Source organism: Lissotriton vulgaris, chromosome 7 (assembly GCF_964263255.1).
Source record: "Lissotriton vulgaris chromosome 7, aLisVul1.2, whole genome shotgun sequence".
NCBI lineage: Eukaryota > Metazoa > Chordata > Amphibia > Caudata > Salamandridae > Lissotriton > Lissotriton vulgaris.
In genome coordinates, this window is record NC_141695.1 from 782,831,649 (window position 1) to 782,858,455 (window position 26,807).

A 26,807-nucleotide genomic window follows, 5' to 3' on the forward strand; every position below is an offset into this window, starting at 1 on the left:
CCCATGGAGCACTGTCAAACATACATGTGCATTGGCAAGGACTCCAATTTACACTATTAATGATGTCACCTGTAATGCAGCAGTAATTTTGGGTAGAAGCCTGTCAAGGACTGGCCGTACCTTTCTACATCAGAGTGGTGTGATGCTCAAAGGGTTCCACCTCCAAATAGCCCCTTGGTCTGAGTACAAATGACAGACACAAAAGGGTGATCAGGCGACGGAAGGAGAGGATGGGAACTGCTGGGAGGGAGACCTGAAACAGAGGCAAATAACCATTATGAGTACATTCCATTATCACTGCTAATACAAAGACCTCATGTGATACACTACCAGTCACACCTGTGAAGTAAAATGACTGGAGACAACATTACATTAGTCCTCATGCTATCACATCAGATCCAATCCAATGACACGGACACATAAAACCTAGGACAGTCTGTGATCCATTAGAGTATTGTGAAACGCTCACAAGTGAGCAACCATGCAATGTGACCTATGTTGGTAGAAATACATTCACTGGCTCAGATGCGGTGGAACTCACAAACAAATGAAAACAGTTGGCAATACTACTTACGCAGACTGTAATATCTGTTATTGACCATGTGTACCCACAAGGGCCATGTAGGCAATATTTACTTCACCCACAACAGCTGTAAGAATCACATATGATGAGCAAGCTAATGACCTACATGCAATGAAGGTTGTTGGACTTGGCCCGTCTGGCAGGTCCGCCCCTGAAGTATTTATGGTATATGTAACCTGGGGATGGTGATTCCCCCTCTGAGTGCGTGTAAAGAGAGAGCGACCTACCCTTCCCTAGGAATACATGGGGAATGGATGAGTCCTCGGTAGTTCCCGATGCGTAGGTTGTGCAGGGTCAAGTCTGGTATGTATGAACTCGTGACATTGAGTGCTGTGCAACTGTACATGTGGCATGAGTGTGTCTATTGTTGAAGTCCCTATTTCAGAAGTTGGCATATTTGTGAAATGTGTGCCTGGCGTATGATTGGCTGAGGCAGGCTGGTGAGCCTGGCTCCCAGGATCTGGGAGGGTCTGCCCCGGTGGTGAATGGAGCGTTTATCATGCTGATGTGAGGGGAGGAGTGAGCCTGGGACTGCTTGTGGATTGACTGTCTGGTTTGAGTGTCATGAATGAGGCTGGGTTTTCCCCAGACAATGCTGGCTCCACCCTCTGGGGTGCGGCTGATGTTCCGAGCCTGGCCAGTGTAAAGTATCCCCCCCATAACCAGTTACAGCTGGTTCTCTCCCTGCCTGCCCCTTCAGACCAGGAATGTGTGTATGAAAAGGGTGCTGTGACACTCTGGACTTGTTCTTGTTCTTCACTTGAATCTACCAGGGGCTGCCGCTGCTTGGGCTCAGGGTTGGCTTGCCTCCCTGGGCCCTGCCCTACTCCTGGACTACTGATGACCTTTTTCCCTCTAGGGGCTGCTGAGCTCCACCTGAGGTCCTGGACTCTGTTTGGACTGCTGCTCTTCCTCCAGCATTTACTTCTGACCCCCCAGCGCTTGGGGAGCGCTGTTCTTCCTACTTAGCGCCTGGAAGCGCTGCTTTCTGCCCTCGAGCGCCTGGAGCTCTTCATGGAGTTTACCCGCGCTGGGAGTGCTCTACCTCCCCTGCAGAGCGCCGTAATCCTGTCCTATTGCCTGGGGGTACTATTTCTTCCAGCCGGTGCCACCCGGCCTTTTGCCCTGTTCTTTGGGGTGTTCTATTCCCCCAGCAAGTGTCTACCTCACTAACTGCCCTACTCCCTTGAGGGAACCTAGCCCTCGCCAGTTTCCCCGAGGTCACCGGCCCAGGTTCCTTCGTGTTGTCTAGCCCGGGCCGTGCTGGGATTGGCCGCTGACCCGGGTCTAGCTGCTGACGTCTCCCCGGGCCACGCTGGGATTGGACGGCGGCCCCAGGAGCATAGGAGGCATCAAGGAGAGAGCGAGCGTATGCAGGGAGCCGCGGGAGCATACTCCGCGCCCCTGGTATCCCCCCAGGAGACTGCCGCATCCCCCCTGGGGCCCCAAGAGCAAGAGGGAGCCCCGGAGAGCGAGGAGAGACCAGCGCGTCTGCCAGCCGACCGGTGAGTGCTGCAGGAGGGGAGGCGGGGCGTCGGGGCGCATTGCCGGTGCCCGCCCCTCACCTCCAGCGCAAGCCCACATGCGCTTAGAGGCCCGCAGGGCCCCCAGTGACGCCGGGGCCCCCGAGGGGGGCCCAGCCTGCCCACAGTTCCTTTACCAAGCCCCGAGAGGGACTCCTCTGCTCATCATGAGCCCCGAGAGGCACCACCATTGCCCCCCTGTTCCCTCGAGCCGGCGAGGCTCCACCCGGCATCTTTGCTCTGGAGCCCTGGAGGCTCCCTCATGGAGTCATCCTCCCCCGAGCCTGCAAGGCTACATCAAAGCCCCTCAGCGGCCCAGCACTTCGTGGACCGCTGCCACGTTAACGTGTGCCCCGGGCCCCTTGCAGCCCACTCTGAACATCGAGACTCTAAGGTGCCCTTGCCCCAGGTAGGCCATCTGGCCTATGGGGTGCTACTGACTAATATCAAAGTGATGCCTGAGAATTATTATGTGTTGCCCTGCTGATGGGGGCCTCTGTTGTGTTATGTACCTTGTCCCTTCCCTCCTGAATACCCGATGTCCCATGTGCGTGATCCCTGGTCAGAGTGAGTTCTACTGCTAGTTCTAGGAAGCTCCCAGTGGATATGTGTTCTAATGCCAGTGCTATCATGTGCATCCCCCTGGCAGGGTCCCCTTGGCCCTGCCCTGTACCTTCTTCCGTGTAACCCTGGCCTGTGCCTCAGGCCACTTGTACCATGTGTGTTCCTATGTGTCCTTCTTAATACAAAGACTATTTTCATATATACTTGGTGTGGAGTCCTTTTGTGGGAGGCCCTGGATGTTGTTGTTGGTGGGCGCGTGCGCAAATGCTTCACACATGTCCTCCGAGACAGGCCTGACTGCCCACACCTCGTTACCTGGAGGGTGAGCAGGGGTCGACTTTACATAGGAGTGCCGGTCTCTGACTGGCTGTGGCGCAAGCCCTGGCCGGCGGGGGGTCCCATTTCCTACAAAGGCACTCTGTGGCCAGTCTTATGATCTATCAACATAGCATTACTAAGCTAAACATGAGATGCTGTTAGAAGAAATATCAACTTGAAGTCAAGTTGAACCAAACAACAATATGATACCCTACCATTGGACATGAATGCTGACCGGAACTCGAGAATCATGTGCATGACCACATTCCACTGGTGCAACACAATAATTAAGAGATGCTTCATCCCAACATTGTCATGTCTCAAGCAAAACATACATGACATCATGTGATTCAAAACAGAAGTGCTACTCACTGTGAAGGCTGGTGGAGCTGGATTTTCCACCTGCACGGAGGTAACGACATGACAGTGACATGAAATAGTGCAACAAGGGGCAATGCATCCATGTCCACAGATTCACACGACATTTCTCAGGACATGTGGAACATACAGTGGGCAACACCTGCACGACATGGTGGAATGGCAACCAAACTGTCCCAGAAGGTGGAGGCAAGGATCCAGTCACATTCTAATGCACACGGTGATGCTGCAATCCCCCACAGAGTCTGTGTTTGAGAGCTCTGACACAATGTCAAACCATGGTATGTGCTATGTTGCAGTGGCAATGTCTACACACATTGATGCATCCACCAGAATATACAACTACAACAGATGACTGTCAGATGGGGTGACTATCCAGTCATGGGATTGGGCATACATGTAATAAGTAACAAATTGTTGATGCATGTATTCATGGTCGCACTACATGCACATGAACATGTACCACACGTTTCTACACATACCAACGCTAAACAGCCTCGTATGAGTCCTTACCCAAAATGACTTCTCCACATGTCCATGCATGCTCCGTTGATTAGGCTGACGTTGCAATCATCTTCAGCAATAGCAGGGTGACCACAATGACCCAAACGGACAACAGGCGGGGTGAGCTGTGGATGAGAGTGGCACACAAGGGGTCAAATTCTGTACAATGTCATTCAGATAATGTCCTTTACCATATCCAGTTGTTGTAGTACACCTGTACATTCCAAGTATACACATAGCACGTATGTGTGTTGCATTACATCTGCACCTGTGTGACAAAGCACTACAGACATCAAAGTGACATTGCATACAGTCTGCTGCATTCACATCATGCTACCCATGCAACTCTCTCATACATGTATTACATATAACCTGCTATGACTCACCATTATGAGAAGAAGTTGCGGATGAGGTGAGCCCGGATATCATCTTCTACCTCCTCATCACTGGTATCCTGGCCAAGGCCTTCATCCTCTACGGGCGGATGTTCCAGCTCATCAGGGTCAAGGTAGAGCGGCACGGCCTTCTCCACTGCCATGTTGTGAAGCATGCAGCACACAGTGAAGATGTCACACACCTTGCGTGGGCTGTATTGGAGGGCTCCGCCTGTCCTGTCCAAGCACCTGAACCGGCTCTTCAGGACTCCAAATGTCCGCTCTATCACCCGCCTGGTCTTCCCATGAGCATTGTTGTACCGCTGGTCTGCAGCTGTCCTGGGGTTGCGTAGTGGAGTCATGAGCCACGGCATGTTTGGATATCCAGCGTCTCCTGCAAATCAACATCATGGAAATGAGTGTGTAATATGATTCGGATCAAGAAGGTGTGACATACTGACATACATAGCTGACGAATATACTCACCAACAAGACATGCCCGGTGGTTGTGCAGCTGCAGCATCATCTGTGGCACCCTGCTACGCCTCATGATGAAAGCATCGTGGCACGATCCTGGAAAACGTGCAGATACATGCGAGATAATCATGTTGGCAAGACACACCACCAGGGCATTTATTGAGTGGTAGTGTTTCCTGTTGCGATACGCCTGCTCCTGAGCCTGTGGTGGCACCAAACTAACATGTGTACCATCAATTGCACCAATAACATGTGGCATGCGTCCCAGGGCATAGAATTCCCCCTTGACATCTGTCAACTGTTCTGGAGTAGGGAATGTGATGAATTCATCTAGGTGGAGCAACATCGCTGCCAAAACATCTGTCAATACACGGCTGAACATGGTCTGAGACATCCCTCCCACATCAGCTATGGTCAATTGAAACGTACCTGTGGCAAAGAAATGGAGGGCTGCCATCACCTTTACCTTGGGTGTCAGCGCCGTTGGATACCTGTGTCGTGGTTGCAGGTGAGCCTCCAGTCTGTCCGTCAGGTCCTTGATCAGCTGTCTGGTGAAGCGATAACGACGGATGCAATTGCGTTCCCTCATGGCTTCCAAGTCAGGTAACGGCCGTTCCAGAGGGGGTGCCCTGCAAAACACATATGTTAGGAAATGTGTCCAACTGTCTGACTAAGACAATAACAATGTACATGGCACAAGCAACACTGCTTCAACAAATCTAGACAAGTGTGAGTGTGGTGTGGGAGACACACTGTTGTAACATGTTCAAACTCCCAGCCACTCCTCCGTGAACAGTACAAGACCTGTGGTCTGTGGAATGGATATGACATGCATACAAAATATCTGATGGGAAGGTCTTATTGAGCATGACAATGTATCATGTCAGTGACACACAGCATGTGAATGTCAGTAGGAGGTTGTCTGCACATCCAGACAGCTTACAGCAATACACACACCACATGTGGCATCTTTTGCACAGTTCTGACATAGTCATGTTGCGGTGTGATATTTCCCTAACTATTACCTGAACATCATCATCCTGCATAAATGTTTGATTAGTCACAAATGGTCTGTGATGCCATCACACATATGAGCGCTTCATTAATACAAGTGGCATGGTGTGCGTACATTAGAAACCCTGTAATCACGTGAAGGACACAATGTGGATGCTCCAACAGAAGATGTACAGAAATTTATGAACTGGTTACTTACCTTTCGTAACAATATTTCATAATGGAACAGTAGTAAGTAGCATGTTCCTGACTTTGAATACATACCAATCTTCAGACAATTTTGCCTCCCTGGATGCCATCTATGTGAGTCGGGGATATTGAGCCATCACTGGATGTAATACGGTGTTGCTGACTGGCATGCTACAAGTGCTTGGCCAAGTATTGCCCGTACCTACAACGCACACTCTGCCAGCAGTTACACAACCATGTCCCACAGACAGTGTGGGAAGCAGACAAAGAGGCATGTGATGTAGTAAGACCTCAGTCCCAGACTCAGGGAGGATGATGACATCTGTCCGTACTGCTCAGACCTCTTGGATACCCTCTACAGCAGAGATAGGGGGAATGTGGTATGTGATTTGGCGGGCAGGTTGCCCATGCTCTCTGGGGTGGGGTGGGAGGACAGGGCACATGGCCGGTCCAGGGAGGGGTGTGGTCGTCTGACAACGTGCCTATCTACAGCCAAACATGCCGCATGCCTGTATATGCAGAACAATATAGATACAGTACATTCCTCAGGATAGGCCTGCAGACGCTCAGCAGAGCGTGACTGCACTTGAAGGACCTCCGTGAGGAGGTTGGTCCTCACCGCAGCAACGGGGAAATGATTGGGCAAGGCTATGGCCGCACACATAAACATTACACTGTCCGTTAGCCGGTCATCCATGAACAGGTTTGGAGTAGACATCACCAGTGTCTGGCTAGGTGTCCAGATCACTTGCATGCCCCAGTCCACCTGTCCTGTCACCTTGGGACCGACACTCATGTGTCAGTGGGTCTTCACGAACCTCCCAACACTCTTTGACACACATTTCATGTTAATTAGGCCTGTCATGAGCTGTGGCCGGCTCGTAGGAGTTGAACCCCCCCCCTGCAGCATTAATGGCGGTATGCTGCCGCACAGTTCCCACGCCAGTGCCGTACAGGGTGTGGTATTGGGGACACCACCCCCCGAGAACGCCGCAAAGGCTGGCACCTGGGGGACAGTTGCCAGTGAGGTTGTGAGTTGAACCAGCGAGGACCAGGATCAACATTCAGATCCTTTCTGTCACAGCGGGTCTGGCACAAATGCGCCGCCTGCATCAGGGACGAAGTGAGTGATGGCGTCACGGGCAAATCACCAGACGCGCAAGTGCCCCCAGACAGGTCTGCTGGGCCAGAATCCCCCGCTTTGGCCTTTGTTGGTGTGAGGGACATCATGGACATGAGGACCACAGGTCGTGGTGCAGGCTACAACGTCTGCAAATTTGACAGAGCCGCGTGGCCGGTGTCACCCAAATCCCATGCAGCATTGCACGTGTATTGTGTAGATTTGAAAGTGTGATGACATCTCTTTCACATACATGGGTTACCTGACGACTTGGCCCTGGAGGACTGATGTCAAATCCAGGGGCAATGATGTCTCAACACCCACGCCCAGGCACTCCTCCTACGTCCAGACCATGAGCCATTGTGCTGCAGGGACAACTGCTGGAATCTGAGCGGCATGTGTGACCAATCACACCTGCATTCATATGTCTGGTCCCAGCAGTCGGAGCAGCTCTACTTGTCTTGCTTGCCGTGAACACTGTGGAGACACCGACGGTGAGGGTCAGTCACCTACATGAGAGGGTTGCAATCCTCACAGGCTTTGTAATGGACATCCCTATTGGCACCGTCCTGAGTCAGACAATCCAAGTGAAATGGTCAGAAGTGATCGTACTATGATCTGGTTTCAAAAGTGAGTTAGGTTACACTTATACAGGACCAGCACAGGTGTTGTAAATACAGGGGACCTGACGTGAGCACGCTGAGGTCACGTATGAGTACCCAGACAACGTCATCACGGCACACACAACGCCAACAACACACGGTGGGCCGCAGGACATGCCTACCAACACACAAGTGTACTACTGAGTGGAAATTGGCATGTCCAGGATGACACGTGGGGATATTCTAAGGTGAGTACGATGATACTGTCCTGAACATTTCATATGCAAACAGCTGCCACAATATAACATATGGCACACACATGACGTGGTGACTCTGCGTCATGCTGTGCGTCTATTACACCTCTGTCACAGTGGGCATGTTGCTGTCATCATGTGCCAGTTCCCTGTACTGATTGGTGTGGCAGTCCAGTGTTCATGTGCATCGCAATATGTTGTAGACGTTACGTCGGTGCAAAGTGTTGTATGCATGTGATGCACATGTGCTGAAGGAGTAATGACAAGTCTTAACAGCTCTTCACACATCAACTGAGGCACTAGGCCACAGTCCCTGAACTTCTTCAATGTCTGACACACTTGGGGCATGCTGATGTGAGGATGGCATGCTGATGTATGCATCCACATTGTCAACATGGGGTAGAATACATCCCTGCTATGTGATTTCCTAGAGTCACTCTCCCAATGGTGACATGAAGGAGGTCAGGAACGCAGCCTACACAAACGTTCACATGAGCATGTCTGACACACTGTACATACGCCTCGTTTCCCTACAGCTTTTCAGCCCTACGCGAGCAGAGCGTACCCCAATGGTACGTGCGTGTGTACGCCTCGTTTCCCTATAGCTTTTCAGCCCTACGCGAGCAGAGCGTACCCCAATGGTACGTGCGTGTGTACGCCTCGTTTCCCTATAGCTTTTCAGCCCTACGCGAGCAGAGCGTACCCCAAAGGTACGTGCGTGTGTACGCCTCGTTTCCCTACAGCTTTTCAGCCCTACGCGAGCAGAGCGTACCCCAATGGTACGTGCGTGTGTACGCCTCGTTTCCCTATAGCTTTTCAGCCCTACGCGAGCAGAGCGTACCCCAAAGGTACGTGCGTGTGTACGCCTCGTTTCCCTACAGCTTTTCAGCCCTACGCGAGCAGAGCGTACCCCAAAGGTACGTGCGTGTGTACGCCTCGTTTCCCTATAGCTTTTCAGCCCTACGCGAGCAGAGCGTACCCCAATGGTACGTGCGTGTGTACGCCTCGTTTCTCTACAGCTTTTCAGCCCTACGCGAGCAGAGCGTACCCCAAAGGTACGTGCGTGTGTACGCCTCGTTTCCCTACAGCTTTTCAGCCCTACGCGAGCAGAGCGTACCCCAATGGTACGTGCGTGTGTACGCCTCGTTTCCCTATAGCTTTTCAGCCCTACGCGAGCAGAGCGTACCCCAAAGGTACGTGCGTGTGTACGCCTCGTTTCCCTACAGCTTTTCAGCCCTACGCGAGCAAGGCGTACCCCAATGGTACGTGCGTGTGTACGCCTTGAATGGGTTGCATCAGCAAGGGCAATGTCACCTTACTTGTGTGGGTATTTGATTAAGTACATAGGGGACATCTAGGGGAACAGTGGACAGATCAAAATGCAACCAGGTTGTCATGGATACTGCATTTTTTGAACCTCCTACAGGTGTTCTAGAAAATTCAGTTGGGCAAAAGTATACAATGTTGCAAAAGTTGTTGTTCAGCTCAGGCTCAGTTTTCAAACCATGCATATGTGTGTCATGTCCTTCTGTGTGAAGTGATTGGATGGAACGTAGGATGCTAACTATGGTGGCCTATCAGACACTACTCCTTGGACTCACAGCCCCTCTGCAGCACAGATATAAGGCAGCATGTGGCTGTGGTAGGGCACTTGCCTGCACAACATTGGTGTGGTAACCACAGCTGCTGTCTCTGAATCCTCTGGACCCTGATTGGCTTAGCATGGAGAGGGCACCTGCATTCACTGATGGTGAGAACAAGGCGCTGCTGGATGCCCTCCTCCCTAACTACAGCAAGCTGTATGGGAGACCAGAGGATCAGGTGAGTGATGTGTGCAATACCTTGGAGTGTGCACCTGTTTTGTGTGTGACATTATAGCCACTGTGTATGTATAGTGTCTACATGCAATGTTGTTGGGAGTGAGTGGCAGGGGGTACAGTGTTGTTACTACAGGCTTATTTGTTGCAGTGGGGAGTGTGACAGCATGTCACGTGCTGCAGTGCACCCAGACGTAGCATACATTGTTCAGTGGGTGCCATGCTGGGAGAGTGTTTAGCACCCATCATGTCATCTGTAGCCTTTCAATGGCATGTCATGCAGTGGTGTTTGCTCATACGCCACATACTCAGGCCCAACAGTGCTAATGTGTTTATCTTACAATGCCCTGTTATCATCAAGTTTTTTGTGCACATATGTGTGTGTTTGGAACATGGACCAGGTGTACTGATGCTCTTTGACTTTACATTTTTGACAGGTATCTGCCTATGAGAAGGGTGAAATCTGGCTGGACATCGCCAGGGCTGTCAGGAGCGAGGGGGGGCCTCGCAGGAGGCTCCGGAACATCAAAAAGAGGTGGCAGGACATCCGGTGCTGGAGCCGCCGCATTGCCAGAGTCCAACTAAAGCTGGAAGCTCCACGCCGGCATGGCGGCACCCGCCACCTCACCCCCAACATGCTCCGGGTCCTGGAAGTGGTGTTCCCAGACCTCCATAGGCAGTTGCAGGAGGGACAGCAGCAAGTAGTGGGTAGGTTTATGTCTGTATGTTGTGATGTGTGTCACATGCTCCCTGCAGTGCTCAAAGGCATGGTTACACTCCCATAGTTTGAGTGTTGTGGTCCGACAGGCACTCCATGCATTGCCCTCAGAATGTCCCCATTTCTGCTGGTGCTTCTTTACATGCCTTGCCCTAATCCACTTTTGACCTGCGCTTTGGATGATGTTTGTTTTTCACATGTACTCCTATGGTGCAATGTCTATGTATGCATCTTCCTTTGCACATCATCATGTAGGAGGGGGGGGTCTGTGACACCTGTTGGAACCTTACATGTGGCACCACATGTGCACTGTGTCGGCTGTTCTACATATTTGGGCACTGATCTTGAGTCTAAACATGTGTCTTCTGCACGAGTCAGCCTCAGTGGCCTTTGTCCATGTTACTCGTTAGAGTAGTCATGTGTTGCCTACAGGTGCACAATGTACAAGTGCAATATTTTGGGCTTATGCATACTCACACTGGGCATTGCGTCTGTGCATAGTGGCCACAGAAGTCAAATGTTCTTTGTAATTACTATTGATGCTCAGTCACACAATGAGGCTTGGGGTGTCAACAGCTGTGATGCCAGTGTGAGGTTATGTTACACTTTGTTCAGGGCCCAGGATGGCATAACATGTCACTTCAGGAAGGACTTTTCACATGTGGCACAAGGTGTAAGGAAATTCAACATGTGCAGGTCTGCGTTTGGGTGGCTGGGTGTCTACATGAGCTGTGATGCTTCATCAGCTATCCTGTTGTCAGGCAGACAATCATGATTGTGTCGCTCATGATAGATTTTTCCATTCACTGTTGCTTGTATCCTACTATGAATTATGCATGGTGTCTCTCGCAATTGGCCACAACTAGACTTATCATTGTGCAGGGTTCAGTCTCCTGTGACTCATGATGCATGCCATGTTCTGAAATGAAGCCTAATGATTTGTAGCTGACATGTCTGATGTGTACAGGTGACTGATATGTTATTATTCTTCTCCTTGCCCACAGCATCATCATCTGAATCTGGAGGGGACACAGGCGCGGACCACGAAGAGGGACACACCGACAGTGCCACCTGCTTTGAGGAGTCGGAGGGAGGCAGTGGCACGGAGGGTGATGATAGTATGCTGGGCGGACGACATGTGACTGACACATCTTACCATGCCGACAACTCCGAGTCAGACTCTCAGGAGGGGGGGGAATATGCTGCAATGGTCTCTCCATCATCTTTGGCTGGCGTCCCCTCCTCCAGTGCCATCTTCACCCTCCCAGTCATTAGTGTCCCTAGGGTCCGTGCTAGCAGCCGTGTCTCCTTTGTTCCCGGCACCGCAGCCCCTGCCCCTGTGTCCCCTGCTGCCCTCAGTGCTGAGACTGTGGACCTACTCCGACAGATTGCAGTAGGTCAGACATCCATACTGACTGTCCTCCATGGACATACACAACTGTTTACACAGTTGGTGTCGTTCATGGAGGGCATGTCGTCAGCCATGTCTGATCTACGTCGGGGTGTGGCAGCCATAGAGTCAACACTGACGGCAGCAATGTACTCCCAGCACCCTCTGTCTCCCCCCCATCCTTCAGACCCATCCACCTCTGCCTCTCCCATATGTACACCACATACACGCAGACGCCACAGGTCACACACACCCAGCACACCCACACGTCAGAAAAAGCTCAAAGCTCCACGCACACAATCTCAAGGGGATGTAGGCACACCCACAGGGAGAGGGGACACAACGCACACACGCATCCACACACCCAGGAGTACAGACTCACAGCCCTCTACCTCCACCCCCAATGTGTCCCCGGGTTCAGGTGGTAGCTTTTCCACACTGGCTGAGGTGTGCAGCCAGGTTTACATAGCTACTTTCGACGCTGCACCAGCCAGTGTGGATGAATCCACTACACCTGCACCCACTCTGCCTGTCCTTCCCTCTCCTGTCAATGCGCAGCCGGAGGATTCCACAGATGATGCCCCCATAGTTACCACTGCGGATTAAACACCATGTGCAGGCAAGTTAGTGTGGGATCACACCCATGGAGGCACATATTGTTGCTCGGACTTTTTTGGACTGGCCATTGGCCTTTAATGAGCAAGGACTCTTATTTGCTTTTCTTTTTTGGAGCAGCTGAATAAAGCATTTATGTTAATTTTCTGAAGTAGAGTTTGTGTGATTAGGTCTGTGACTGCTATGTGCCTGGGAGCTGATGTGATGTTCAAATGTAGGTATGTTAACATGTGTTAATCTCCTGATGGTAATGATGTTCACAATGGTATGTTGTTTTGTAACAGCTGGGCACTGGTGGGGGTGTTAGCCACACACACACTCTGATGCTGGGCACTGGGGGGCACTGGTGGGGGTGTTAGCCACACACACACTCTGATGCTGGGCACTGGGGGGCACTGGTTGCCACTGGTGGGGGGGTGTTAGCTACACACACACTGTTATGCTGGGCACTGGGGGGCACTGGTGGGGGTGTTAGCCACACACACACTCTGATGCTGGGCACTGGGGGGCACTGGTGGGGGTGTTAGCCACACACACACTCTGATGCTGGGCACTGGGGGGCACTGGTGGGGGTGTTAGCCACACACACACTCTGATGCTGGGCACTGGGGGGCACTGGTTGCCACTGGTGGGGGGGTGTTAGCCACACACACACTCTGATGCTGGGCACTGGGGGGCACTGGTGGGGGTGTTAGCCACACACACACTCTGATGCTGGGCACTGGGGGGCACTGGTGGGGGTGTTAGCCACACACACACTCTGATGCTGGGCACTGGGGGGCACTGGTGGGGGTGTTAGCCACACACACACTCTGATGCTGGGCACTGGGGGGCACTGGTGGGGGTGTTAGCCACACACACACTGTTATGCTGGGCACTGGGGGGCACTGGTGGGGGTGTTAGCCACACACACACTCTGATGCTGGGCACTGGGGGGCACTGGTTGCCACTGGTGGGGGGGGTGTTAGCCACACACACACTCTGATGCTGGGCACTGGGGGGCACTGGTGGGGGTGTTAGCCACACACACACTCTGATGCTGGGCACTGGGGGGCACTGGTGGGGGTGTTAGCCACACACACACTCTGATGCTGGGCACTGGGGGGCACTGGTGGGGGTGTTAGCCACACACACACTCTGATGCTGGGCACTGGGGGGCACTGGTGGGGGTGTTAGCCACACACACACTGTTATGCTGGGCACTGGGGGGCACTGGTGGGGGTGTTAGCCACACACACACTCTGATGCTGGGCACTGGGGGGCACTGGTTGCCACTGGTGGGGGGGGTGTTAGCCACACACACACTCTGATGCTGGGCACTGGGGGGCACTGGTGGGGGTGTTAGCCACACACACACTCTGATGCTGGGCACTGGGGGGCACTGGTGGGGGTGTTAGCCACACACACACTCTGATGCTGGGCACTGGGGGGCACTGGTGGGGGTGTTAGCCACACACACACTCTGATGCTGGGCACTGGGGGGCACTGGTGGGGGTGTTAGCCACACACACACTGTTATGCTGGGCACTGGGGGGCACTGGTGGGGGTGTTAGCCACACACACACTCTGATGCTGGGCACTGGGGGGCACTGGTTGCCACTGGTGGGGGGGGGTGTTAGCCACACACACACTCTGATGCTGGGCACTGGGGGGCACTGGTGGGGGTGTTAGCCACACACACACTCTGATGCTGGGCACTGGTGGGGGTGTTAGCCACACACACACTGTTATGCTGGGCACTAGGGGGCACTGGTGGGGGTGTTAGCCACACACACACTCTGATGCTGGGCACTGGGGGGCACTGGTTGCCACTGGTGGGGGGGGTGTTAGCCACACACACACTCTGATGCTGGGCACTGGGGGGCACTGGTGGGGGTGTTAGCCACACACACACTCTGATGCTGGGCACTGGGGGGCACTGGTGGGGGTGTTAGCCACACACACACTCTGATGCTGGGCACTGGGGGGCACTGGTGGGGGTGTTAGCCACACACACACTCTGATGCTGGGCACTGGGGGGCACTGGTTGCCACTGGTGGGGGGGTGTTAGCCACACACACACTCTGATGCTGGGCACTGGGGGGCACTGGTGGGGGTGTTAGCCACACACACACTCTGATGCTGGGCACTGGGGGGCACTGGTGGGGGTGTTAACCACACACACACTCTGATGCTGGGCACTGGGGGGCACTGGTGGGGGTGTTAGCCACACACACACTCTGATGCTGGGCACTGGGGGGCACTGGTGGGGGTGTTAGCCACACACACACTCTGATGCTGGGCACTGGGGGGCACTGGTGGGGGTGTTAGCCACACACACACTGTTATGCTGGGCACTGGGGGGCACTGGTGGGGGTGTTAGCCACACACACACTCTGATGCTGGGCACTGGGGGGCACTGGTTGCCACTGGTGGGGGGGGTGTTAGCCACACACACACTCTGATGCTGGGCACTGGGGGGCACTGGTGGGGGTGTTAGCCACACACACACTCTGATGCTGGGCACTGGGGGGCACTGGTGGGGGTGTTAGCCACACACACACTCTGATGCTGGGCACTGGGGGGCACTGGTGGGGGTGTTAGCCACACACACACTCTGATGCTGGGCACTGGGGGGCACTGGTTGCCACTGGTGGGGGGGTGTTAGCCACACACACACTCTGATGCTGGGCACTGGGGGGCACTGGTGGGGGTGTTAGCCACACACACACTCTGATGCTGGGCACTGGGGGGCACTGGTGGGGGTGTTAGCCACACACACACTCTGATGCTGGGCACTGGGGGGCACTGGTGGGGGTGTTAGCCACACACACACTGTTATGCTGGCCACTGGGGGGCACTGGTGGGGGTGTTAGCCACACACACACTCTGATGCTGGGCACTGGTGGGGGGGTGTTAGCCACACACTCTGATACTGGGGGGTGTTCTGCTCACCACTTACACTTACAATCACATTGCAGGCGTTTGTGCCACACGTCTATTGCACTGGTGTAGTGCGGTGACGTACAGTCCCCCCTGGTCGATGACATAGGTACGGCCGGTCTCCGTATTGCACAGGTGTAGTGCGGTGAGCTGCCGTACCCCGTGGTCGATGACGTAGGAGCGGCGTATTGCGCTGGTGTTGTGCGGTGACGTACCGTACCCCCGGTCGATGACGTAGGTACGGCCGGTCTCCGTATTGCACTGGTGTAGTGCGGTGACCTGCCGTACCCCGTGGTCGATGACGTAGGAGCGGCGTATTGCGCTGGTGTTGTGCGGTGACGTACCGTACCCCCGGTCGATGACGTAGGTACGGCCGGTCTCCGTATTGCACTGGTGTAGTGCGGTGACCTGCCGCACCCCGTGGTCGATGACGTAGGAGCAGCGTATTGCGCTGGTGTTGTGCGGTGACGTACCGTACCCCCGGTCGATGACGTAGGTACGGCCGGTCTCCGTATTGCACTGGTGTAGTGCGGTGATCTGCCGTACCCCGTGGTCGATGACGTAGGAGCGGCGTATTGCGCGGGTGTTGTGCGGTGACGTACCGTACCCCCGGTCGATGACGTAGGTACGGCCGGTCTCCGTATTGCACTGGTGTAGTGCGGTGACCTGCCGTACCCCGTGGTCGATGACGTAGGAGCAGCGTATTGCGCTGGTGTTGTGCGGTGACGTACCGTACCCCCGGTCGATGATGTAGGTACGGCCGGTCTCCGTATTGCACTGGTGTAGTGCGGTGACCTGCCGTACCCCGTGGTCGATGACGTAGGAGCAGCGTATTGCGCTGGTGTTGTGCGGTGACGTACCGTACCCCCGGTCGATGACGTAGGTACGGCCGGTCTCCGTATTGCACTGGTGTAGTGCGGTGACCTGCCGTACCCCGTGGTCGAGTGCGGTGACGTACCGTACCCTCGGTCGATGACGTAGGTACGGCCGGTCTCCGTATTGCACTGGTGTAGTGCGGTGACCTGCCGTACCCCGTGGTCGATGACGTAGGAGCGGCGTATTGCGCTGGTGTTGTGCGGTGACGTACCGTACCCCCGGTCGATGACGTAGGTACGGCCGGTCTCCGTATTGCACTGGTGTAGTGCGGTGACCTGCCGCACCCCGTGGTCGATGACGTAGGAGCAGCGTATTGCGCTGGTGTTGTGCGGTGACGTACCGTACCCCCGGTCGATGACGTAGGTACGGCCGGTCTCCGTATTGCACTGGTGTAGTGCGGTGATCTGCCGTACCCCGTGGTCGATGACGTAGGAGCGGCGTATTGCGCGGGTGTTGTGCGGTGACGTACCGTACCCCCGGTCGATGACGTAGGTACGGCCGGTCTCCGTATTGCACTGGTGTAGTGCGGTGACCTGCCGTACCCCGTGGTCGATGACGTAGGAGCAGCGTATTGCGCTGGTGTTGTGCGGTGACGTACCGTACCCCCGGTCGATGATGTAGGTACGGCCGGTCTCCGTATTGCACTGGTGTAGTGCGGTGACCTGCCGTACCCCGTGGTCGATGACGTAGGAGCAGCGTATTGCGCTGGTGTTGTGCGGTGACGTACCGTACCCCCGGTCGATGACGTAGGTACGGCCGGTCTCCGTATTGCACTGGTGTAGTGCGGTGACCTGCCGTACCCCGTGGTCGAGTGCGGTGACGTACCGTACCCCCGGTCGATGACGTAGGTACGGCCGGTCTCCGTCTTGCACTGGTGTAGTGCGGTGTCCTGCCGTACCCCGTGGTCGATGACGTAGGAGCGGCGTATTGCGCTGGTGTAGTGCGGGAGTGTGTGGCGCTACATGGGCAGACATTATAATCGTGTAGTGGAGATGTGCGCGTGTAGCAAGACGTACAGGTATGTAGTACCTCCTTGTACTCACCTTCTGCGTCGTCGTCGGTTTCTCATTACGAGGTGGTGGGCGTACAGGATAGGGATTACACGGACGATGGCGTCCATGTCCTGCTTGTCGCGTACCGGGGTGCGGCTTGTGCCGGAGTCTGGTTTTACGGTAGTTTTGAGCTGTCGTAGAAAAAGAGCCGTACGGAGTGTGTGGAACACGGATCGTACTTTGTGGTTCGGGAGACGCCGTTTATGTACGTACGGACGTAACGTCGAGCGTCAGCCGACTGATATTCGTACGGACTTTCGATTCGTACGGCATTTTTTACGAGACGTACGGAGTGACGCATTAAGTTGTGATTGTACTTGCAAATTCGTACGGGGACGCCTTCGGGTTCGATTCGTACGGGGAAAAACGCTCCGTACGAGTATTTGGAGTGCATTTTACCGGATCGGAATCGAGCCCAAAGTGTTGGGATTTCATCATCCCGGTTATAAGACATTCTGCAGCCATTCTTATTGACAATAAAATATCAACATCTACTATGCCTAGACTGTTGGCCCATTTAGTCTGGCATTGACCTAGATCATCACCAAATTCCTGCATTAGGCTTAAATATATAGGACCTATTCGAGGTTTTCTTTGTAAAAGCTCTAATAAAGAATTTTTAATCGGTGGAATAGCGGGGTGGCCCTATAGGAAACTACGAAGTTGTAGGTATTTAAAAAAATCGTTTCTTCCCACGGAAAAGTTGGTCATTAGATCCTGAAAAGAAATCATTTGCCCATTACAAAATAAATCACCCAAGTGCTTTATTCCTTTCTGCTGCCACCTGTGCATAGTTAAATCAAAAACAACTTCTGGAAATAGCTCCGTTGATATAAGAGGAGTGTAGAAATTTAATTTCGCTAGTTTAATATGTTTTTGAATTTTCTGTCAGACTCCAAAAGCAGATTTCAAAGTCTTATATTTAGTTTTTTTGTAGTAACTGGGTTCTACTATTCTCAGAAAGCTACCCTTAACTTTCTCGCCCAGAAGCATTTGATAGATTGATGGGGTCTGGCATTCTGCAAGTTCAGTTCTTTAACCCAAAATGAGAGGACCAATATATTGTAAGACAGCAGAAAAGTAATAAAAAAGAAAATACGGTACGTCCCAGCCGCCACATTCCTTACTAAGAATCATTTTTTTAGCAGCTTTTCTATGGCGTTTGTAGCCCCAAAGGAAGCGAAATGTGGTTCTTTCTAAAATTTTGAGAGAATATAGTGGGAAATCCAGAGGAATTGTGCGAAATAAATATAAAACCTTCGGTAGAACCAGCATTTTTAAGATGTTGGAACGGCCAAAGAGGGACAACCGCAGATGATCAAGACGCTGTAATAGAATGTTGATTTGAGTGATAATAGGGTTTAAGTTACGCTCTGGAATCTTTTCTATAGGTAGCGAGATTTTAATTCCTAAATAAGTAACTTCTAAAGTAGTGGGGATGTTAGCTGGTGGGTTTTCTCCGGAGCACAAAACTTGGATCTTTTCTAAATTAAGTTTATAGCCCGAAAAATATCCGAACTGTTTAGCAATTTGATCAATAATGGGTAAAGCTGTTTGAACGTCTGTAGTAGAAATCACAATGTCATCGGCATAAGCAAGGACTCGGTAGTTAGTATTGGCTAAATGTATGGGTTTAATATCGATTTCCAAAAAAAAACGATTAATTAAGGGATCAATATAAAAAGCAAAAAGTAAAGGAGAGCAGGGACATCCTTGACGGGTACCTCTAGAAATTAATAAAGGTGAAGATAATTGTCCATTAATTCGAATATATGCTTTTGGGGTAATATACAAAGTTTTCAAGGCTTTAACAATCCCCTGACCTAATCCCTTCCTAAGCAAAATTTCCCAAAGATAATCCCAAGCAACCCGGTCAAAAGCTTTTTCAGCATCTAAAAATACGAGTCCAATATTAGACCGAGTTGCTTGGGACCGATCCAAAAAAGAAATCACACGTCGAATGTGATCAGCGGTGTCTCTAGCTGGGATAAACCCATGTTGGTATTTAGAGACTAAAGGGGAAATAATATTAGAAAGTCTACCCGCTAGGATTTTAGAAAAGATTTTGCTATCAGAATTTATAAGTGAAATAGGGCGAAAAGATGAGGGCAATAAAGGAGGTTTACCTTTTTTAAGAAACACCGTAATAATAGAATTGTGCCAAGATTGAGGGGAGTTACCTTGCTGTGCATTTAAACATAAATCCAATAATTCTGTTTTTAATACATTCCTAAAATGTTTATAAAATTCTAACGGAATGGCGTCAGGTCCAGCAGCTTTTCCTGAGGCTAGGGACATTAAAGAGAGTTCAATCTCCTCCCAAGTAAATGACAAGTCTAGTTTCTCCTTCTCTTCAATAGATAGAATAGTATTCAATACTGGATCGACAAATTGATTGATCTGGTCTAAGCACTCAGGACGAACTTCATCCGTATACAATTGGGAATAGAAATCTCTAAAAACTCTCAGAATATCTTCCACTTTGCTAACTGTTATCCCTAAATGATTGTCTATTTTATTGATACTAGCAAAAGCTGCCTTCTGCCTTGCCCTCTTTGCCAAAATTTTGCCCGAATTTTCACCCACTTCATATAACTCTGTCCTAAATGCAGAGATTTGTTGTGCAAATTTCATAGCATATCGTTGGTAAATCGTATTTTTTAGAGCTACTAGTTTCTTTGTAATGATTTCCGTAGATAACCTTTGCTTACATAGCTGCATAAGTTGAATCTCTAAAGCTCTAAGATTTTTAAGTTCAGAAGTTACCTGGCTTCGGGTCTCTTTTTGTTTATTCAATGAATAACTAAGTGTTTCACCCCGAACCCCACATTTGAAAGTATCCCAAACTATTTCTAGTGATGTAGTACCTTTATTGTTGAGAAAAAATTCTGAAATCCAAACGTTCATACGCTCAACATAACCTGGGTCGTACAATAGTTTACGATCGAAAGACCATGCATGGGTAGTATTAACCATATTCAGGACAAGCTTGAGTATTAGAGGGTTGTGGTCTGAGATAACTTTTGGAAGAACCTCAAATTCAATTTGTGCTAAATCATCGTATAATCCCTTATAAACAAAAAAGTAATCTAATCTAAAAAATCTTTGATGCGGTGCAGAAAAAAAGGTGTGCCCAAATATGCTCCCTCGCTTCTCATGCCCTACATCAGTTAATCTATACTCTTCGATGATCCCTTTAAGTGCTGTAAATACCTTCTTCTTCCTCCCCTTGTATGGATATCAAAAGTTTCTTCCAGATGCAGATTAAAGTCTCCACAGAAAATAATGTTGGGTGACCATTGTGCCAGCTCTATACTTAAGAAATCCAGAGCACCCGAATCATCCAATGTAGATCCATACAAGGAGCATATAGCAACTATCAAGCCTCCAACTTTAAGTCATCTTGTCGGACGAAGCAAGATGGCGGCCGCTACTGCAGCCATGTGAGGAGCTGCGCGTGTTTTCCCCGGAGACCTGTCCTGACCTGGCGTGAGAGAGGCGTTTACTGTTGTCGATTTGTCTGTGGAGCTGAGAGGCGTGACGAGGTCTTTTCCGTGGCGCCGAGGAGAGAGGAGAGGATCGGCTGATCCTCCTGTGTGCTACGCGAGCCGCCGGTCCAGGCTGCCGGACTGTGCTGACTTTTTTCCCTGCCGGCTGGTGGGGGACCTGGGTGCTTTCGGGCGTCCGCGGCGTTCTCAACCGCGGCGCTCGTAGGTTGGAGTCAGCTGTGGGACCGGGCGGGCTGAGCTGCGGAGCCGCTGCGGAGTGTGTGGAGAAAGCAGCCTGGGACATCTGTTGCTACATTGCTACATTGTGGATATTTGTGGATATTTAGTTGCCAATACCATTTCGAGGAGGATTCGAAGGATTTGGTTGGTGCTTTTGGTTGCTGTATGGACGCGATTAAGGCGTTTAATGACAGTACTTGCTCAAGCAACTGTAGCAGCTCGCAATTGTAGCAGCTTTCTTCCTCCTGCTGCATGCTCAAACTTCGACACCTTTGGTGAGTGAGGAACACACTTTTTTTCTTGAATTTGCTACACTGTGAAACTAGCTGCGCTTTTTTTTTTTGGCAGTTAGCAAAACCCAGAAAAGATCGTACTTTTTTAGAGTGCACTGGGAAAAAGACTCCTCTTATATTAAATACTCAACATGGCTCCCAAAGGCAGAGTTACAAAAAAGAACGCCTCTAATCTAGTCAATTCTACAAATGCTTCGAATTCTGCAAATGCTGCAAACAGTACCACAGCAGTAGATCTGGAACTTCGTAATTTGCAGACTAGTGGGGTTTTAAAAGAGCCCACAATACCTGAGCTATTCAAGAAAAAACCTACGACTACCCTTAACAAAAGCTCTACGACTGAGGCGACCCCTGCAAGGGCTACTGAACGCTCTAACCCTGATAAATCCAATCTGAACCAATCACCTAAAACTGATACTGGCTTAGCTGCAGCTAACTCTAATGTCAATGAAGATGTTGGTGTAAGGGGGGAAGTTAACAACGATGACGCAGTATCAGAGCTTTGCCTTGCGGTAGAGGGAGTTAGAGTCTCACCCAGACCAAATGACTTACAACAACAACATGATGCAGAATCGGTAGAGTCTGGGGGCCAATTCTTTTCAATGTCTGATTTATCTGTTGCTTCAGAATGTGATATGGAGGAGGAACTCCTTAGCGAGGAACACTCTCAGGTAAAAGATTGGGCGGAGGAGTGTAATCAAATTACAGAGGAAGATATGCTAGGCCCTGACTTTCTAACCAATGAAGGAGTTTCAAACACAGTCCGCAAGGTCATAGAGGGAAAATCTAAGGAGAATATAACAGCTATGGATCAACCTCAATGGGATGGGGCCGGCGCTAATAATAATGAAGCCGAGTATGAAAATTCTGAGACTCCTGAGTTACTAGAAGAGTCTGAGGAGATCACCTTAAAGTCTATATATAAGCTACAGGCCTCAATGTATCGTATGATTTTAACTCACAGAGAAGAAACCAAGGCGGAAGGTCTTCGGACTCAGGGAGCAGTTCGAAAACTTCAAAATGTAGTACGACGTCTGGCCAAGTCTAGTACGGATACTAACTTGAGAGTGCAAGAGACTGAAACGCGTATTTCAGCAGTAGAAGATGAACTAACGCTACATAAAAATTCAATCAAAGATCTGGATAGTACTAGGCAAGACGTGGACTGGAAGCTAACTGATTTAGAGAATCGCGCTCGACGTAATAATCTGCGCGTCCTGGGAGTTGGTGAAAAATCTGAAGGGAAAGACACTCGACGCTTTGTAATAGACTTGTTTGCGGATGCTTTTCAGGATCTCACTGGATGGGACTGGGATAAGGAGATTATAAGAGCCCATCGGTTTCCATTTAACCAAAAGACAGACCAGGAAGGCAGGAACAAATATCCAAGAGCTATTCTCATCTGTGTGCAGAATTATCTTCTCCGTGAGATTCTGTATGACTTGGCAAGACCTTCGAAACCCAGAAAAGGCTTGGGGCACGAATTTTTTGTGAGACCAGATTTTTCTGTGCTGCAACTGTCCAACAACGTTGGAGACTAAAACAGCTGATGGCACCAATGCAAGCTAAGGGGGGTCAAACCTTCCTACTTAATCCTGCTAAACTCAAAGTTGTGCATAAAGGAAGAACCATATTTTTTGTATCAGAGATAAAAGCTCAACAATACTTAGAGACTATGTAGTAAAATGCTATAGGAACAAAGCAATGTTCAATCAGTTCTAATTCAGCTAATTCGAATAGGCTGATCCTCTTAGTAGTATTGGGCTTAGATACTTTCTGATCTTTCTTCTTTTTTCTGTATTGTATTTTCTTTGGCTACTTTTACCAGGAGGGTCAGATCCGGGGGAAACTCACAGCTGATACTCACATTCCATCAATGAGGGCATTAGCCCTTACGCTTCTGGTGGGGGGGTGGTGTGGGAAGGGAGGGGTGGGGGGGAACAACGGGGTGGGAGGGTGGGAAGATTTATTTTTTTTGGGGTGCAAGGTCATACAGCTGGAATGTCTATTTGACTTTTGTTTAAGGCTTATTCTTGGCAGATATCGAATTTTGGCAGGTGTTGCTCATATGTTTGTGTTTAGCTTAGTTTACTCAAAAATACTTTATAATGGCTAAATTATCAATATATTCCATTAATGTATGTGGTTTGAATGATAAAAGAAAAAGAGGTATAATGGCCCAGATGCTATCAACTATGCGGGTGGATGTAGTTTGCATTCAAGAGACCCATATCGCTTGGCCCAATAGAGGGACCCTAAAAGATCTTGGGCTGGAAGTGGTAGGATGCACTCGTCAGGGTTCCACTACACGTGGGGTTGCAATACTCAAGAGACGTGGAATGGGTGAAGTTAAAAGAGTTAAAGAGGATCCAACTGGACGGTGGGTAATTGCTAACTTTGGTTTGGCTTTATCAAAACATGTTGTGTTTGGTGTCAAACACTTTGGAATACTACCCGCTCCTCCACCAGTTCTGGCGGTGGGGGTAGCATTCCACCCTTCTAGAGGGAGAAGACATGCACACACTGGTATACCTGGTTAAAGTTAAACAGAGCCTCAGCATCACAAAATGGATACTGTTGCCACAGACACGAGTCTGACCTCCTGCTGCTGGACGAAACTCCGGCAGGGGAGGCCTGGACAATAGGGGCTCGATTCCGATCCGGTAAAATGCGCTTTGAATCGTCGTACGGAGCAATTTTCCCCGTACGAATCGTACCCGTACACGTCCCCGTACGTACGACGAAGTACGATCCGTACCAGGAGCCAAAGACCGTACGAGTCGTACAGGACTCCGTACGACTAAAATTTCCGTACGAGTCTCACTCGGAACCCGCTGTACGTGAAATCGCTACGGTTCGCGGCTGGTTTTTACGACCCAGCAAGTACGATTCATGTCGGGTACGCCACGTACGACCCTTTTTTTTACAGGAGCTGGAAACAGCCGTAAACGCATAGTTCACGCCGAAACAAGTACAGAACGCCCCCCCCCGGCACGCCGCGTACCCCCCATGATCACCGGGGTACGCGCCGTACCATTGCGATCATGAGGGGGTACGTGCCGTACACCCAGCGTACATGGGGTTCGCACCGTACCCCATGTATGGTGGGTGTACGATGCGCACCCCATGTACGCTGGGTGTACGGCACGTACCCCACATGATCGCAGGGGTACGGCGCGTACCCTGGCGATCATGGGGGGTAAGCGGCGTACGGTGTGTATGTGATGGAGCGCTTTTCTGTACGAATCGCCCTTACCTGATGCGGACCGTACAAATAGCGTCCTGATCACCCGGTCCGGATCGTACTCGCCGGGTCGTACGGTGTGTTTACGAGTCGTACGGATTCGGCTACGAATACGATTCGTACGGGGGATTTTTTTTACCGGATCGGAATCGAGCCCTAGGTGTCCTGCCCAGGGAGGTGCTAGCACCTCCCCAGACAGGCTTTAGTGTATTGGGGCAGGGTGGGTTGCATTCAGTGAATGCTTTTCAGACACTGCCTGGGGCACACAAGCTGCTCCATGCATTTCCCAGTTCAAACGGTTGCTGGGGCACTCTGCCCCAACTCTAGCGCAAAACTGGACAAAGGGGATGGGGTGTAACCACCCCCACCCCGGTCTTCCCATAGGTGGGACCCTAGAGTTAGTCCAACCCCTAAACTTAGTATAAGTATAGAAACCCAGTCCCTAGGATTTTAGATTACCCTGGATGACACTCTGAAGAAGAAATCTTGGACCTTCGACATTCCATATCGACTGGAAGACGGAAGAAATCTCCCTTGAGGTCAAGGAGTGACCTCCCAGTACAAACAGGCACCAAAGATCATCTTGCCGGTCTGCATTTTCGAGGCTCCTGCTGGATCCCGGAGAATCTGTGACACAGGACACAGACTTCCAGACATCTACAAGGCTAACACGAGAGATGTAGGACTGGAACTCCTGGACATCCTGCAAGTCTCCCGAAGTCGTGCTTTGGGCTATTTGTTGCCCTTGCCCCGAGCACCTTTTGCACCAAAGCTGAGAGGCCTACACTCCACGAGTGTTCCGTGGGCCCGTTTTATTCACAGCAGCTCGAGGCTCCTTTGCGATCCATAGTACGTTGGCTAGTGGGTCCCCACAAAGGACAATCTTGAGCGTTCCTGGTTGCTCCAGACATGCTCTGACTCCTCTCCAAAGGGTGAGTCCCTCAGACCTTGCTGGTCTGCCCCAAAGCCAATCTTGTCATCTTGCGTGGGTTGCTGTTGCCAAGGGTTGTTGGGTCCAATCCAGATCTGATGCTGCAGCACTCGACATCCTTTGTGGGACAGCTCGAATCCAGCTCCTAGTCATCGTCGGCGCCTCCTGGTCTTCGTGGCTTCACTTACTTCACTTGAAAGCACCCAACCTCGGCTGGCATCTTCTTGTCGCCATCCTGGTCACTGGCTAGCGACCCAGACTCTGTCCCCTCTGCTTTCAGGTTCTTCACATCTCCGATTCACCCTTGGATCCACACGGACACTTTTCCTCTGGTCGCCTGCAGCACTTCTTCACAGGTCTCCATTGGAATCGACGATGAAACCCGACACCAAAAGGCACCTATGCATCCAGTTTCCCTGGGTTGAGGTTCCGTGACAATTATAAGTGGTGCATTGGACTCGCACGAATATGGTCGAGTCTGGTATCTAAGAACCGCAAATGACGAGTTTAGTAAGTGTGCGCAGTTTCGCTGTACTAACTTGAACCGTTCGTTTGTTATGTGGGTTTTTCATCTGTACCCACGGGTTCCATCTTAGATACGGCATCCATTTTGTCTCTTGCCCTCAAGTAGCCAGCGAACGGACGATGTCCGCTTCGCGACCCTGGGACTCCCACCTAATTTGCGGAAGACACATGTTCTTTGTAAAGTGTCTTTATGACGAGGGGGATGTTACTGTAAGGCAGATGGCGCCGCTCGAGGCTCATCTTGCCGCACGGACTTATTGTCTCAGCCATGCATCTCATTAGGCACGTCCCTTTGATGCCTGTATCTCGTGTTTCCTGATACCTCCCTTTTACACCCTTTCCGATCTCCCCACTGTCTCCGTCTTCCTCTGCACCTGTCTTTGTTCCTATTTCGATCTGTTTTACTACCGATTGGAATGCACTAATGTTGGGAAGATGGGTTTTTACAGTTGGGAACCGCCAAATGTTTCCGCAATTATGATTTGGACCTTATGTGTTTTCAAAGTGACCAAAGCGACCCCTCTGGGGGATAATGGTGGGAACCGGGTTGTAAACTTTTGTGTTCAATGTAATCCTATGGATAAAAACTGTATAAAAGGAGCGATACACAGAACCAATTTGAAGCAGTCTCCCCAAGTTGCACGTGTGTTGCTTGTCGTGATCTCTGTGTTCCCTGCAGCAAATAAACCTTGAATCTTTGACGCCGAAGGAAGTGTCCCGTGTCTCTGTGATTCATACGCCGGAGCAGGTTACCCACGAAGGTTTCAGGTGTTGTGCCCTGGCACCGCTGGGTCCT